We start from the raw sequence: 17,537 nt of genomic DNA on the forward strand, positions 1-17,537 counted from the left end.
TTCTATTTGAAAATAAAGAAATGAATTTATTGTATCGTGAAGAAAATCTGCTTTAAGTAGTAAACTCGCGAGAGTAGAATGTTAGCACTCATGTCAGTCGTATCGAAATGAAAGGAATTAGCAACGACAAGCTAGCCTTAATGATTTTTCGACGATACAATTAGGTTCTCACGTAACGACGTGAGATAAATTTAAATGTATATTCGAAATATATATTGTCACTCGTAAAATGAAAAAGGAGTAGATAAAAATGGCAAAAAAAAAAGAGAGAAAAAAGCAGAAGAAAAAGAAGAAGAGTAGGACAGATCAACTATTCTTTTGATATGAGAACGAAATATCTCTCACTCATCCCCCTTCTTTGTTTTTTTGTCTATCACCATCCAGCCTGTCTCTTAATAAAAGCAAAGTGTATAAGAGTAGACATAGGTGAGAGCACGTGTGATGCGGCCGTGTGTCCTTGGCGATCTATACCGAAAACGAAATTACGTTTCCGAGAGATAATGCATGCCTTTCCGAGCACGGACAACGTTAACGTTCCTTTCAAACGACATTTGCACGATTAATGACGTACTACCGGAACGTCATTCGATCCTCCAAAAAATTACTTTTAGTCTCGAACGTTCGTGAATTCGTTCTCTATTGGGACCGGCGATCGAAATCGTGCTGTGAATCGAGAGAACCTTTTTACTTCGATCAACGGCTTTCACTTTCTTTTCTTATCGATGTCACAAATTATTGCTTTTTTTTTTCTTGTCTTTTTTTTTTTTTTATAACGAACGTTGATTAACACATTGACGCAAATCATTGCTTTCACTGTCATTTATTTATTTCATTTTTTCCGTAATAATAATTATGATATACAAATTACGGTTTATTATTAATTATTTTGTATAAAACAGATATACTTTTGTTTAAATTTTTATTATAAGCATAGTGTCATTCTCACATTTTAATTGTTCGTATCAACATTTAAAATATTGAAAAAAGTATTTTACGTTAACGTGTCGAAGGATATCTTTTTTTATTCATTTGATCAATTATTTCTCTGGTTAATCGTGACATATCACTTCTTAATCTTTTCGCAAGAATGTTTCACGCGTTTCTATATTTAACCTAAATCGTCGTACTTATGTGCAGCAATATGTTGTCCTTTCTTTTTTCTTTTTTTTTCTTCGACTTTATAATACATTATCCACCGCTGCAATGCTGACCTACATTCGAGCAAAAACGTCAGTTTGTTTTAACTAAAGCGAGATCTTTTTTAGTTTTCGTTTTTTTCCCTACTTCTTCGTCTTTTTTGTTGCTTTATTTCTTTTTTTCTTTTATTTTTATTCGCTCTTAACCTCAATCCTTCTTTCACGTCTTCTTTCCGTTTGTCTGATTTTCTTTCACTCTTTTTCTCCCTTTCTCTTTGTCTATCTATTTCTCTCTTTCTCTCTCTCTCTCTCTCTCTCTCTCTCTGTCTCTCTCTCTCTTTCTCTCTCTCTCATTCTCTGTATTTCATTTGTATTTAAGTTAATGCACTTACTCATGTTAATTAATTCTAATTTGTATTTTAATATTTCTCAAAGTATTTATCTCAATTTGTTTTTTCGTTTCGGATTAAATGGAACACGTAATGCTTGATAAATCGAAATATAATTTCATGTCAGATAATATTTCTCAAGAATGACAAGATAGATTAATATTTTCATATACAGGTTGCTCACCTAACGCATAAAACGAGAGAGAGAGAGAGGTATACGTCGTTTTAAGCTCCGTATCTTCGGCAATATTTGCCAAGGAATTTGACTCTTCCGAGAGTCATAATGCTGCTCTCCCATGTAAGTGACCGCCGATGTTAATTTATAGGCGGAATAACGACTTTCCGATCCTGGATGCTTGCCATAACGCGGCTTGGGTGTATTGAAAGGTTGGGGTGGTTTTACTACGTCGAATAAATTTCAGTAAAGTGCTCAGCCTTATCCATAAAATAAGAAATCTACTAGCCGAATTCTTCATTGTGTATATTTTCATTGCTCGATATACATATAATAGTTTATTTTTCTTTTTTTTTTTTATCGTAGAAAACATTTAACTACTATATCTACAAAAATGTACGTTATACGAAAAGCGAAAGTAATTTGTGTGACGTTTATTTTTTTCTTTTAAATTTTATTTTTTTTTTATTTCTTGACTTTAAAATATTTTGAGGACAGAACGAATTTCGATAAAGATTTGATCGCACGAGTGCAGAAAGTAAGTAGAAACTATCCCGACGTTTCTTTTCCTTTTTCGATTTGGTTTTACACAGGCAGAAACGAACCGGATTTTTTGAAGGCCTAAAAGCTTCAGAGGCAGCCTTTTACGTCGACGATCACTGATGCGTCCGATGTGACAGAAAATCAATGATATCTTATCAATAAGTAGACATCCGCTTTCAGCTTTTCTTTGTTTACATTCTCTCCAGCTCTTTTATGGTTTCTTCTTCTTGTCATACGACTGTGTTATTTTTTTAGAGCATCCGATAGAACGAACAGAAAAGACAAGAATTAATTAAACTTTGAAAAATAAACAATGCATGTGAATTCTTCTTTTTAAGATGAAATGAACAAACATACGAATATAGTGGAATTGCTCGTTTAAATATTATAGGATTCGTAGGCATGTAATATGACGTTATCTACACGTTTCAAGTTTGAAAGGAATTTGAGGAGGCAAAAAAAGGACCATAGAGAAAGGTAAAATGAAAGGATACGGAGAGTGGCGTAATAAAAGTTTCAAAGCGAGACAGGTACCGGTAGTAACTACTATATTAATAGTAACGCGTACTGTGTTTCTCCCTCGGTATTTCTCTCGTACTATCTCATACGAAAAGTACATAGTATCTACGTTTCATAGAGTATATATGCTTTAGCGAGGTATTAGAAAATTTATCACGCTTCCGTACCAAACTGGTGCAGCTCCTATCTGTCTATCTATCTATCTATCTATCTATCGACCAGTTAAAATATGTTTTCTGACATCATTAACATAATTTCTTTCGGCCCTTTTCCGAATGAAAGCAAACCGGTGAACGTTAAGGTGGAGTTTCTCTTCTTTAATGTCATGGCTTATCGGGATCATCGATTACAGAGAACGAATCTTAACTAAGTCGTTCGAGGAACGACGAGTCATTTCCTTCGCTCCTTCCATTGAAATTGTATGTAAATTAAAAGAAAAAAGGGGAGCTACGGGGGTTAACTTGTAAAAAAAGTGTTATTGCGGTCTCTCTCTCCCTCTCTTTTTTCTTTTTTCCTTTCCTTTCTTTCTTTCTCTCATTCTTTCCCTCTTGAAAAAGAAAATAAGAAGGATGAGAGCGGAGACGAGAAAGTCGAGATTGAACGACCGACTTAGAGTGTCTGTGAGGAGTCGAGGCGAGGATTGTACTGGAATGAAACGGACGAGGAAAACCGTTCTAGTTTGAGAAAAAAGGGAGAGAAAGGTCATTTTAGGTTAGATTTGGCTAGATAATCCGTCTTAGTTAGAAAAGAAGAAGAAGAAGAAAAAGACTTGTCCCTTTTTTGTGTCGAAGAAATACCGGGCATAATAATTTCATACTTGTAGTCGAAACTCGCTGTTTCTTTCTCTCTTTATTCTTACTTATCTATACATACACGTGTATATATATATATTCGTTTTTTCTCCCTTTGTCTGTCTTTCTCTTTCTTTCCCTCTTTTACCCTAGAGTAAATCCACCCTATTTCGCGACAGCTCTGCACTTTCAACGGCGACGATCAAACCCCTCATTGCTAACGCGAATCCCGGGGTTATAATCGAGTTCTTAGGCGTGGATAGACCTGCTATAATATTTCTGAAATCTCATAAGATGGGTGGACCGTAGTTTTCCTTCTCCTTTCTATTTTCTCGATCATCCATGGTGGTAGTCGTGATCTATGCCAACGAGAACTTAGTAAACGAAAACGACGACGAAGACGACTACGAAGGGAATGATCACGTTTTTCCTGGTAATTTCATTTCGTACGAATCAATTTCCCTTTTCACTTTAAGGGGAAGTGTATCGTAAACTAATGAGTGTGAACGAGGGATTCGTTAAACGAAGGATCAGTAAGATTTTCTTGTATATACTTTTGATTTTATTACAATTGCGATTTTAAACGAAGCGTGTCGATTAAATCAAATTTCGTGATAAATTAAGCAAATTGTTAATACTGTTTTTTTTTCTTCTTTTTTTTTTACAAAAATATTATAAATGTAAAAATACAGTTGAATGTTTTTTCATATCTTAATTTCCATTTCTAATATTTTAACGAGCATTGTAGAAGAAAAGCATAATTTCAGAGAAGCTAATAAGGTCTGCGCAATTGAAAACTCTCGTCCCTTCTTTTACTTCATTTGTTCATTCCTTTAATAAGCCTTTGCCGAAGTAGAAGCTCCAGCCGTTATTAATCATTGATAAAGAAACCGATTAAGAAACGCAAACTGGCTAAAATCGAAAGTTAGTACAAAGAAATCTGTTTTCTTTGAAATAAATATGCTTTAGAAATATTCTCTCTTGGTTTCTGCCAAACGATGGGATTTGAAAGGGTGATGGTGGAAAAGGAAAGGGAGAAGAAGATGAAGAAGAAGAAGAAGTAGGTACTTACAGAAGAAGAAGAAGAAAAAGAGGATGAGACTATGCGAAATACAAGAAAAAGAAGAAGAAGAAGGAAAAGGAAAAGGAAAAGGTGAAGTTCTTCAATGGAGGGTTATAATTACGTTGTTAATAAACCTTAAGGGAAGGAAGCTCGTCTAACCTTAACCAGATCTTTCGGTGCTTCTCGCATCGCGAGTTTCTGACATTCTTCAGATCGCACAACCGTTTGAAACGGCTTCCTCCAATTAAGTTTAAAAGTACCACTCGATCGATCGAAGAAATTGAATTACTGATTCCGACATCATCGTTCATTCGCCGTAATTACTTCGACGCTTATCTAACTTATCTAACAAGGTGGATCTGGAAAGCAGCAGCATCTATCTACGCCCTATAAATGCACGCAGGTACGTATGTACGTACGCACGCATGTATGCTTGCACGCACGTATGCTTGCACGCACGTATGCACGCACGCACACTTGTCAGTTCTAATTCGCATACAAGTTCGTTCTTACGTATGTATGAACATGTCGACATAGTCAGCTCTCTGAAATTTCTCCACCGTGATTGCGTTTGTTGCAAGCACCTGCGTAATCCTGGCAATCTTCGTCTCTCCCTCCTCCCTCCTTCTCTCGTACTCCCTCTTTTCTCCTTGTTTCCAGTCAGCTTCGCAACACCCTACGTACAATCTCCTTGTATCGCCTGAACCAATTATCTCTCCTACCTTTGATGTTGTCCAGCTTCCGTGTAGGTGTTTGCGACAAACAGCGCGAGTCGACATGATAAAGGAATATTCTCGTAAATTTATCAAGTACGTGGGAGCACGCAGATTGAGTTATTTAAAGCGACACGTTTTAGGTTTTGTTTTTATTATTCGAAATAGATGATACATTTTATTTTTCCGTTCTTTTTTTTGAAATTATTTTGATAGACTGGAGAAAAATAATTATCTATATCAAAGGTAGGAGGAACGTTATGATAGATATTTTACAATAAGCATAACTAAATCGTAAAAAGAGAGAGAGAGAGAGAGAGAAAAAGATCTTGTCCAATGGAATCGATTGTTAAATATCTCTACTCTGAGCCATTAAAGAAAAAGCAGAAATAATAGTTCTGTGTCTAACGTTAACGAGTAGAAGTTATATAAGAAAGAATGACGATTCGATTCAATTATTGGATCATAGAAAAGATCGAAAGGAATTTTATTGTAAAAGAAATGACTATTAGTAATTGCTACTGTCGCGCAATTTAGAGAACCGAATGATTGGTTGAAATAATTCAAATGGTTCTTTAAGAGACTCGATAACAAGGATAAATGTATTTTATCTGTCAAAAGCTTAATACGATTTGATCGGTTGATTCAATTAATATATAATTTTATATACCGAGCTAGCAAGAAAGACCATGGGATAGAATCACTGATAGAAATTGCAAGATTGTTCAAGCGTTTCTTCTTCATCTTATTATATTATATGTTTGTTTTTACTTTTTTCTTTACCTTAATCCTATTTACTGTTCGGAAACATCATAAAGACCAGTTTCCAAAGAAGGATAGCTTAAAATGAAGAACACGACGAAGTTATGAACTCTCTCGGATGAAGGTCCGTCGACTCGCGTTAACGCTTCTCCAAGAAAGTTCGAAAAACGACCGAGAATCTTGTAATTTATAATTTCTACAGGTATTTATCGTTCTTTGTGTGTAGGGGGTGGTTAAAAAGTGTCTAATGACTTTCAAGTTTAATGATGCGCTGCTGGCAATTCGTAACGACTTTTCCCCACCAAAGATTGTACTTACGCACAAACAGTCATAAGAAAAAAAGAGAAAAATAAAAAGAAAGAGAGAAAGGGAAAAGAAGAAATAAGTTAAACCTAAAGATCTTTCATCATTTTGGTAGTAATCGAAATATTTATTCCACAAAGGGAGAAACAGAGAGAAAGAGAGAGGGAGATAGAGAGAGAGAGAGAGAGAGAGAGAGAGAGAGAGAGAGAGAGAGAAAACAAGAAAAAAAGAGAACTAGTTTTAGTTTTAAAAATCGATAAGAGACATAAGTTCGTAACGGAAAATGTTACCGCACAATCTTATTCCATAGGAGCGCCATAAGTAGGGCGATGCAATAAACGATATCTCATAGCTTTATTTTTCCTTAAAAGTAAAACGTTTTCGGACTGGTTCTCTTTGACATCGTCCAGGCAAAACGAAAAGATAAGAGTTATCGGATCCTAAGAAAACTCTCTTAAGATGTTTCCTCTTTTCCTTCTTTTCCTTTCTATTGTTTTCTTTCTTCTTTTTCAATCAACTTTTCCTATGTACTATTTAAATTAAACATAAAAAAAAAAGAGAAAAAAAAACATTAAAAATCAAGTCCTATCGATAGAATCGTTCATTTTCTATCTCATATCAATCTCTCGTAAATATCGTTCCAAAGAATTTTTCATCTATCGGTCACTCTATTCTGCCTCCCATCCCCAAATATCGTACATTTTCAACGACGACGTACGCGTACGTGAATTCTTCTCAAAGGGGGTGGGAGGGGGGTGGTGGTAGTGAAAAAATAAGCGATTAATTTTTATTAAATTTCTTTTTCCCCATGCTTTTTAGTATAACGTTATATACTACCTATCCCACGTCGAAATTTTGACGGCAACAAAGCCGACACGGGAGAATAGAGATGGCAACGATCACGGGAATCTACCTTCCTCCTCCTCCCCCCCCTCCCCCCACCCCACAGTTGAGAAGAAGGGGGAAAAGGGAAAATGCTTTTGTGCTTTCTATTCGATGTCATTGTCTTTTTGTTCCTCGCTTGTTTTGCTCGGCTTTAAATGGTGCAAAAGATTTATTAATAATCTAGCGCACCTGTGTGTGGTCTATATTTCTGTGCATGCGTGCGTGCGTGTGTGTGTGTGTGTGCACGCGGAGTGGAGCGACGTCGATTAAACTCGCGCTCATCGTGCGAACGTTTTCACTCTACCCTCTAACCCCCCTCCCACCCTGCTTCCACCCTACTCACCTTTCTACTCTCAACTTCGTATAGATGTTCTTCGAAAAGTTAGCTCTTTCTCTTTCCCTTTCTCTCTCTCTCTCTCTCTCCCTCTCTTTCTCTCTCTTTGATTCTCTTTCATTTTCTCGCGACGTGTCATGCCGTGGCATAGCGCGCCAACGAAAATTTCATTTAGCCCAAGTCTTTACGCTTTCAGACTTTTCATTTACCGCATTCGCCTAGCGAATTAAACAGGATCGATAATTTCACTCGACCATTCCGCGACGACGAAAACTCGAATCTTCGTCGAGTGCGATTCATAGTTTTCAATGAATATGATTAAGACTTACAATTAATAATATATATATATATATATATATATGATTTCTTGCCATCGTTGCACGGAAAATATTTCTAATATTTATTTATTTATGATAAAAATGTCCACAAATATTTCACGTGTATTTTATTTAACAAAATTTTGTTTTTCTCGTTAATTATTTAATAATTATACGATACTTCCTTTTTTTTATGTGCTATTCCAGTATTAACATTTCGTTGTTTCTGTATAATCAAATTCATTTCAATAGGAAACTTTATTCGTATGTTTGTTTTTTTATTTATTTTTTTTATTTTGGATTGATCATATTATCGCGAATATAACAACAAGTTTGCGTGGAAACAGTGTATTTGTTTGTTACAATAACGCAAAAATAAACATAAACAATATGCGTGATTGTTACAAACAAATTCTCTCCATTGACGATTCTAAAGATCCTAGCCGGCGTATTTTGATTTTCAGCGATCGCATAAAGGTTGCATTGTTTCAACGTTTCATATTTCTAAACTTTACGGCATGTGTTTGTAGCGCAAAGTTATTGAAAGCAAGGGAGCTCAATTACGGTTAACCAACTTGTACCTCCTATCGTTAAATTGTCATTTAGACGATCTCAGCCTTCGTTCTGTCATATACGACGTTTGTTTTACGAGCCGCGCGGTGAAGTGAAGAGAAGAGAAGAGAAGGTGCGCGCTTCGGTGTCTTTGCGAAACTTTATCGTGACTCCCTGTCTAATTAAAAGCAACGATGCCGACAGACACCGATTAGAACATGTCACGAAGTTAATTTATTTTAAACGGTTTTACTCTTTACTACATCGAATTTTACGGTTTAATCTTGTCGAAGATTAAACGCGATAATATATATTACGTTAATTATCGATTTATCTGTTTATACGATAAAAAAAAGTTAAGGTTAGAAAGAAATATAAACAATAAAACAGACATATAGGGGAAAAGAAAATAGATTTTATTGCAATGTAACAATAACCTAACGCGTAGTACTAAATTATTGAAATTTCTTCATATTTGTGGAGCGTAGGATTTAAACGTTTCTCTATAACTCAGCGTGTATTTCTACACTTTAATCATAATAATAGTTTCAGCTTTTGTTCGTTCCTGTCTATTTACGGGTATTACCTCTAATGCTTTGCAAAGCAACAGAATTTCCATGCGATTCTCGGTACATACGTGCTAGTTCTACGAGTGAAATCGAACGTAATACATATGTATCTATATATATATATACGTATATATATACATAGATTCATACGTGGACGAAACAAGAGACTTTGAAACTTAATTCGCATAGTCCAATACTACCTTCCTTTTCTACCGACAATAATACGTGCCTTTCCCGGCAACCAACTTTATATTCTCTACGTACTTAATAAACTACGGTCATTTGTCAACACCGAGTCGGAGTTACGATCATTTTGCAATGTCAACTTCTCCATGTGTAATTACGTGGTTAATTACACGACCGAAGAGTACACAGGTCAGGCGAACAATTCTTTTCATTCTCATTGTGCGAATATTATTTTTAAAAACTAACTATGGACGACATTAAATTATCTAAAAATGAGAATAAGTTTATCCGTTAGACATTTTTCTCATATTTATTGATATCGATCCATGAGATTCGTTTTAAAAAATAAAGTTATCGCGAAATCTTATAAATTTATTAAATTCAGATAATTAATAGAGTTGTTGCTCGTTAGAGAGACAAGTTAGTACTTAATCAGTCGCTATACATCAACGTCTAACTTGTTAAAGGATCACGATTGACGGAGTTTACCACATTGTTTCTTGCATTAGCTTTTATCTTATTCTCATTCACTTTTACTCTTCGACGGTCTGGAGTACAAAGTGGGTAGCAAACAAGGGGTGAATTCTTTAGCTTGAAATAATAAGCTGCGTTAATATTTGCTTCGTTCTCAAACGATAAACCCACGAATATTTCACGGTTCCCTTGAGACTATATGGGGGTTCATTGTCCGTTACTTTAATAACTTAAATCTCTCAGATCTTTCGAAGAACCAACGTACAAAGGGATATGTCTACGATTCGAAAATATTATTTATGTATATTGCGTTATTACAATATTACGTCCTGATTCGTCTATTCATTGAATTCTAAATATTTGTTATTTTAACGAATATCCATAATTTATATTCTGTATTCTGTGAGATTTCATTAATCTATGCATATATTTATAATGTACAAACATAACAATTATTAATAAACTTGTGGAAATAAAATCTGGTACGCGTAACATTTGATAAAAATTGTTCACGATAATTGTCTCATAAACGGAAGAATTTTCGCCATATAAATTCTACTTTGTTATGCGGTTACCATAACGATATTAGAAGCTATTCGAATAAGCCTCCGTACTTAAATTGGCAAAGCAGACACTTTTGGTGCGAGGAAGGTCATTTCGATTTGGCTATTATGGTAATAATTGCGAATCCCTTTCCTGTAATTGTCGAGAAATAAGACAGAAACGGCAAACGAAATGGGATTTGCTATGGAAACGTTACCTCTTTTCTGCACTTATCTTTTAAATTTCTGAGTAAAACACTATATACGATAATATGAGTATTATTGTTAATTTTATAATGAAATTATACTTCCAATTTTTGAGATTTCCAAATTTTAAGATATTTTAACAAATATTCTTTACTTCTTTTTTCAAAACATCCTTATAAATACATTTCATTTTTAAATCGGGAGAAAATAGGTGTCATCAGATATATAATATATTAGAAAATAAATTCGATGAGAATGATCGTAATAAATCGATTATTTTTTTCTTTAGATTCGATATATAGATCTTCTCGTCAACTTTTCGTGGATATCCAATACGCATTTTTTGATTTTGCCGTTTCACCGAACGAAAGGTTACTTTCACGCTTCACTAAATTGAGGCAAGTCGCCAAAAATACGCACGACCAATCGATTTATTCCGTCGTATATTTCAGGATTAGCGAAGTCCGAGGTAAAATTTCTCGAGAGAATATTTACGGCCTAGACTTCGATACGTCACTCGATAAATCTAAACCGAACTGAATTAATATCGAATGTTGTCAAGCTCGACAAATAAAAGTTGTGGAAAGTTTAATACATGTAATTGAACGAACTGAATAATGAAATTCGTATGATTATAAAATGAATGAATTATCGTACAGTTTTTTTTTTTTTCAATTCGAGGATACATCTTTTTGTCTGGACAATTAAATTCTTCATATTGCAAGATACATAAATGTAATCATTAAACCCTGACGCATAATCAAAATGGTTGAAAGAATCCAATGCATTCGAATAATCATAGCTACGGTATGCTCCATGCAGCAAAACAATTGTGCGTGCAATGATAAATTTAAAGTGTACAGAATCAGCGTTGAGAGCGTGGTCACCGTTTCAATCTCCATGGTATGTGTAGAATTTGTGGAATGATCATTATTGTGTTCTCTCCTTCCGTTCTCATCTCTTTTACCGTTTATCTGATTCTTTTTTCTCCCTATTCCCATTATTTTTTGTTTATTTAAGTATCATCAATTATTCATTAAATGGTTTCTATAACATGATACAATACATGGATGACAAAAAAGATACTTGAAATCGTTTGAGTATCGCTTGTCAAAATAATTACGTATTAAAAATGATATTTTGAAAATAAAATCACTAGAGAACACGTGCATAGATATTTAATTATCAAAGATCGGTGCTTTTACCTGTTAAACGATTCGATTTGTGATTCGCTCGATAATAAGTTAACACGTATTCGCTTTCGAGTCTCTTGAGCCTCGCTATCCTTGATTAACTCGCTCGAGTAATCAGCATGAGAGATGAAAATTCTTGAACGAGCAAATTGATGTATCATTAGAGAAATGCATCTCGCTAGTGCCAAATTACATTTTCATAAGTAACGTAATATCCTATTTGTGAATTATGATGTATTAAACATTAATATATTCCTTAAGTTAGACCGAATATCGTGATATAATAAATGATTGATTATTCGTATCTCGTATTTTACGATTTTCTATTAATTTTTCAAACGAAAGGAACTTTTTCGGCTACTCGAAGATTTCATTAAGATAATCTATAAGGTAAATATTAAAATTTCATGATAAAATGTTGTCGAAAGGATCCCAGTTCATTATTGTAGGCGTTGATTAAAAAACGAAAGTATATAAATTCATTTAGGATGGAACTAACCAGTTTGCAAAAGACGACTCGAGACATTTTCTCAGCGATCAATTTCAATTAACCAACGGCCGAACAGCGGCGTTAGCACACCGAAGAATATGCCTAAACGCCCTCCTACATAATTGATGCGTTCGTTATTATCCCCCTTGTCGTCATTCAAACCGTGACAGTCCAGGGGTTATTTTCACATAAATAATGATACCAATTAGCAACTTCAGCTACTCCACAGTAGCAATCAGTTAACGCAGTCAATTACTTCTCGATAAGGGAGGAAAACTCTTTCAATTGCAAAATGTGCTATACAATAGGTAGATCTATCTATAGTTAATCACAGGAATATTTGGATATAAACATAATTATATCAAAATCTATGTTAATGTTTGTTCAAATATTACAAAAACACTGTAACATTAAAAATATTTTATATAAAAGATTATATAAAAATGTTATAATAACAAAAAATTGGTAACATAATTTTTATCATTAATAGAATAACGATAATTCTTATGTTTTATAATTACGTAATAATTCTTTAAATACAATTTTTAATATAGGACGTAGACGCTGAACAAAATTTTCAATATCTAGTATAAATTTCATAGTGTCTCGTGTTTGATTTAGATAAAATAATTCAATTCGAAAAATTGTCCAAACATTTCTTTGATTCAGTGTATGTGTTTTTCTTTGATATTGCGTCGTGTCAACGTTCGACATTGATTTTATATATATATGTATGTATACAAATATTCGGGTATACACGTATGCATGAGAAATAAATTATGATAGTTATTCAAGACATAGTTTCTTTGAAAGCAATACCTGTTTTGTAGAAGAAAATTTTACGCTCCGATGTAGCAGGCAAGCAAGCAAGCAAGCAAGCAAGAAAGCAAGTAAGGAAGCAACCAACAACGTCAAAACTGACACAAACTTTTTGTCTCTTCGTTTTAGCGAATTTCTTAGAGAAGCAGCTGAAGAATCTGAGAGTTACGATTTTTCTTTCCTTCTTTTCGGCTCGACGACTCTTTCATATTTTATTTCAAAGACACATACTTATGAGTTTTCTGAACAAGGTATATGCAAAAGTATTTTTCTCCGAAGAAAGAACGTTGCCTCTCTTTTTACATCTTATAACTTCCATCGTCTTATGAGGAGGGACGACGATTTTGTCATAAGAATTTTTTTTATATTACGATACAACGTAACATTCTGCCTGTTTTTATAATCATTTATAAAAAAACAAAAAATATTTCATTTTATATTAATAATAACTCGTGGAAATGTTTCTTCACTGAACTTCAAATAATTTCATTAAGAAAACGTTGAACACATCGAAACGTCGTAAAAGTTCTCCTATTATTGCAGAGATTAATTTTTTCGTAAAAGATAATGTAATTTTTTTTCTTTTTACCAATAATAAAATTTCATTAAGAAATATATATACATATATAACTTATTACTTTCTCGTATTACATGTGTGCTTGAGAATACACCTATTATTCGTGAATAATAAAAACGTAAAAATATATATTTATAAAATAATTGATCTTAGAGTAGAAAATGCAAACGAACAAAAAGAAAAAGGAAAAAGATGAAGGAAAAAGATAAAGGAAAAAAGGAAGAAGGTACACGTCGGACCAAGTTAAAGATTTTCTAAAGAAATCGTCTATACTTGGTAGCTCCTAGCTCTCTTGTAATTCCTTCGTTGGACGGTGATACAGATAGATGGCTTCTAGATTTCGTCGGTGGTCTAGACCACCGACGAAAAAAAGGAAGATAAAAAAAATTAAAGGTTGAAAAAACGTTGGAGAAGAGACGCGGAGAAACGATGAAGAAGAAGGCTCCGTGACTTGGTTAAGCACGGATAGAAGAGAAAACAGAAAAAGAAAAAAAAAAGGAAAAAGAAAAAGAAAAGTTTGCGGCGATTGGAGAGAGGACGAAGAGGATTTCCTCCTTTTCTAACGCGAATAACTTCGATCTATCCTATGGATCACCTTCGACTGGCTTTGCTGTCTCGATCCTTTTGGTAAGCGTTCCTTCTCTCCCTCTTCCTATCCTTCTCTCACTCATCCTATCCACTCACTCCCTCTCTTCCTTTCCATTAAAGGAAGGAGAGAGATGGAGTGTCCTGGAAAGCCGCATACCGATCAATGTCACACCACCGTTTGCTTGTGTTCACGGTCTTACATTTCCTGTCTACCTATCGTCGTCCTGCTGAAGTATCAAACACCTGTGCTTTCAGGAAACAGATCGGATCTACGAGAGCTTCTGCTCTTCTCCGTTCTTCCATATCGAATACGTGGTTTACTCGATAGCTTACTCGATTGATGGATATTTTGCTAATCGATAAATTCATTCTATATTTTTATTTATTATAAATATATTTTCTATATATACGATTTTCTCGACGAGTATCACTTTTTTTTCAGGTTTTATATATTTATTTCTTATTTATATTTACTTGGATTATTTTTAAATGTTTTTTTTTACTAGTTGAGAAAAGAAGAATGTCTGCCTAATGTTTGAAACAATGAATTTTCGTTTTTCTCTTCTATGCCATCTAATTAATTTTCTTCGTCGCAAGGGTTGATTTCCCGACGCTTTTGGGGAAGTAAAAAAAGAAAAAAATAAAGAAAAGAAAAAGAAAACAGGGGAGTAATCCCATACGGCTATTCTAAACGAATTTTCTTTCCTCGTTTTTCCTTCTTTTGCTTCCAAAGCTCGGCTCATATTCTCTGGCATCCATTAAAGTCAGTTGTGGAGTTTGCAAAAGATTAATGAGTTAGTAATGGAGTTTGTAGCTTTGTTGTTGAATGGTTACAAATATTGATCTCACTTTTCTTTTTACTAAAAGAGCTTGATTAAGAAAAAGGAGCTAGGAACTTTAAGAATAAAAGTATGCGCGAGAATAAGTTAAATTTCTTGTTTTTGTTTCTAAAAAAATTACGACGAGTTTGAAGTTTTGCTTAAGCGTGTAACTTTTGACAGCATATACTTATGAAAATAAATATACAAATATCATAATGAAATATTTTGATTGATATCAAATACGTTTCTCTCTTTCTCTATCTCTCTCTCTTTCTCTCCTTTTTATACACATAAAAATTTTTGTTATTTTTATTCTGATCATAATTTATTATGGAATTTTTTATTGTTGATACCTATCTCTCTTTCATATTAATATGAGTAATAACGCGAATTCCACGATATTGCGGTGAGAAATGAGTAATTGCTCTTGAATCGGTATGCAGATGAGTTCGAAACTAGATTCTGTTTTTCATCGATGAAGTCGATATTACGAAATAGTAGAAGCATCTGAGTAAATCGAGGTATATACTGAGAGTGGTAGGGGTAACGAACTTGGGCAAGATGTTAGTGAATTTGCCAGTTCCATAGCCCCAAGGTTGTAAGAGTTAGAAAGAGAGAGAGAGAGAGAGAGAGGAGAGAAGAAAGAGATAGAGAGAGATAGCAGAAGTGGTAGTAGGAGTAGAAGAAGATAGAGAACTGCTATACGGTGATTAAATTTCCGCGTTGCTCCCTTTGCGAAGGGTTGTTTCATAGGAAATTTAAACAAGATCTTAACAAACGGTTTCTCCCATCGTCCTTGAGGACGCCGTGCACACGATTCTCGTATCTTACATCTTGTCTCCTTTTCTTTATCGTCGACTTGCCCTGACTTCTTAACTTTCTTATTTTATGAGACTGATCCAACAGCCTGGAAAAGTCCTCCTTGAGGAAGAATAAGGTAAAATAAGAAGAGGAAATACCTTTTAGTAATGTACGAAGTAATAAATGTTTATACGATTTGTTATAATAAATTCGTACTTTACAAATCTTTCGAAAAAAGAATGGGAATGAATAATACATTAAATTCAATTGTAAATGAAAAATGTCGAGAATCGTTAAAAATTCTTTGATTTCGTATTGTTATTGTTTTATAATAAAACATGCATATGTATTATAAATGAATTATTTAATATTGTAAGAGATAAAAGTATGTTGAAATGATTATTATTTAATACTTTGGAAAAAGAGAAAAGAAAAAATAATTGTCAATGAAATATCGAAAAATAATAACGCATTTTATTTCCCGAAGGAAAGGATATGATTTCATCTTGTACCCTTGAGATTCCATCGTCAGCTGTCTGTCGATCTTTTCCTTTGACATCTCTGATTCCGTATCTTTCTTCGTCTTCGTGTTCGTTTTATCTCTCATCTCGATCCAATAATATTTTAGCAGTGTTGGTCGGTAAAACTTTCGTTGGTGAAAATATCGTCGGCATCTAAGTCCGTGATAAACTCATTCCCATGATAGCGATGCCATTGCTCACCGGTAGTTAATTATTGTGGATTAAAACGCTACAAAACTTTGTCGTCAGAGAGGGAGTCTGTTTTCGTAGAAAAAGTTTACTGCCCATATCCTTCCAAAGTTGAAAGTTTATTTTTATCTCGTTATTTATCGTTTTTTTTACACGACCAAATTAAAGTTACTGGTTTGTAGGATAAGGCGTTAATATTCTCTATCGCGTTACTCATTTGCAACTCTTCGTTATAAGGTAAGTTATTTTCTAAACTCGATAATTGTGTGAGATAACCAAAAAAAAAAAAAAAAAGAACGAACAAAGTAAAGATGAATGTAACGCGTGTATCACTATTTAAATGTATTATTATACATATACCTATGTCAGACAAATAAATCAATATCTCTGACATAGGAAATATAATGAATTTATAAAATTAATGTAAATTAATGATATAAATACTGAACATAATTATTACTTACCTGTTTAATATTTTTTCAATTAGGAATGGTGATGTATAATTAAACATTCGAGTACAATGTGGAATGAAAATAGATCGATAAGTTGTGTCTCTTACGTTACGATTCGTTTTATAAATCATGTTTTAAGTTAATTTACAAAGTAACGTTGTAATACATAATTGGTAATTGATCGATATTTTGTCCATTAAATTAGCTGAAAAATATACTATCGTAAATCTATGCGAAGAGAGTGAAAGCGATCATTAATCTACCATTTCTCCTTTCAATTATATACTTAACGTTCTAAGAAAACACGCAATATATTAAAAAAAAAAAAAAAAAAGAAATAAAAATGAAGAAAGAACGTCGATAATAATAAATTATTGAACAGGCGAGAAGAAATTCAAAATAATAATGAGCTACAGAGGCGTGCATCTTTGTACATCCGTTTATTATCATCATCATAGTCGTACTTTGACACTGGTTATTTAAGAAAGATAATGTCTAGCCTCTTCGTTATTTCTTATCTGCTCTTTCTCCGCTCTTATTTCTTGTTTTTTTTTTTTTTTTTTTTTAGTTAGTTTGTGTTTATTTTTTTTTTTGTCAAGGTATCTTGGCGGTTCGCCAAGCCTCTA

At 33.7% G+C, this 17,537-nt stretch overlaps 1 protein-coding gene across 2 annotated transcripts in view; it reads left to right on the top strand.

The window, feature by feature from the left end:
* LOC106789749 (protein timeless homolog) overlaps window positions 1–17,537 on the top strand; it is a 162,375-nt gene that overhangs the window by 27,394 nt on the left and 117,444 nt on the right. The window lies entirely within an intron of this gene.

Source organism: Polistes canadensis, unplaced genomic scaffold (genome assembly GCF_001313835.1).
Source record: "Polistes canadensis isolate GaletaPanama2010 unplaced genomic scaffold, ASM131383v1 scaffold_200, whole genome shotgun sequence".
In the NCBI taxonomy this organism is placed as follows: Eukaryota; Metazoa; Arthropoda; class Insecta; order Hymenoptera; family Vespidae; genus Polistes; species Polistes canadensis.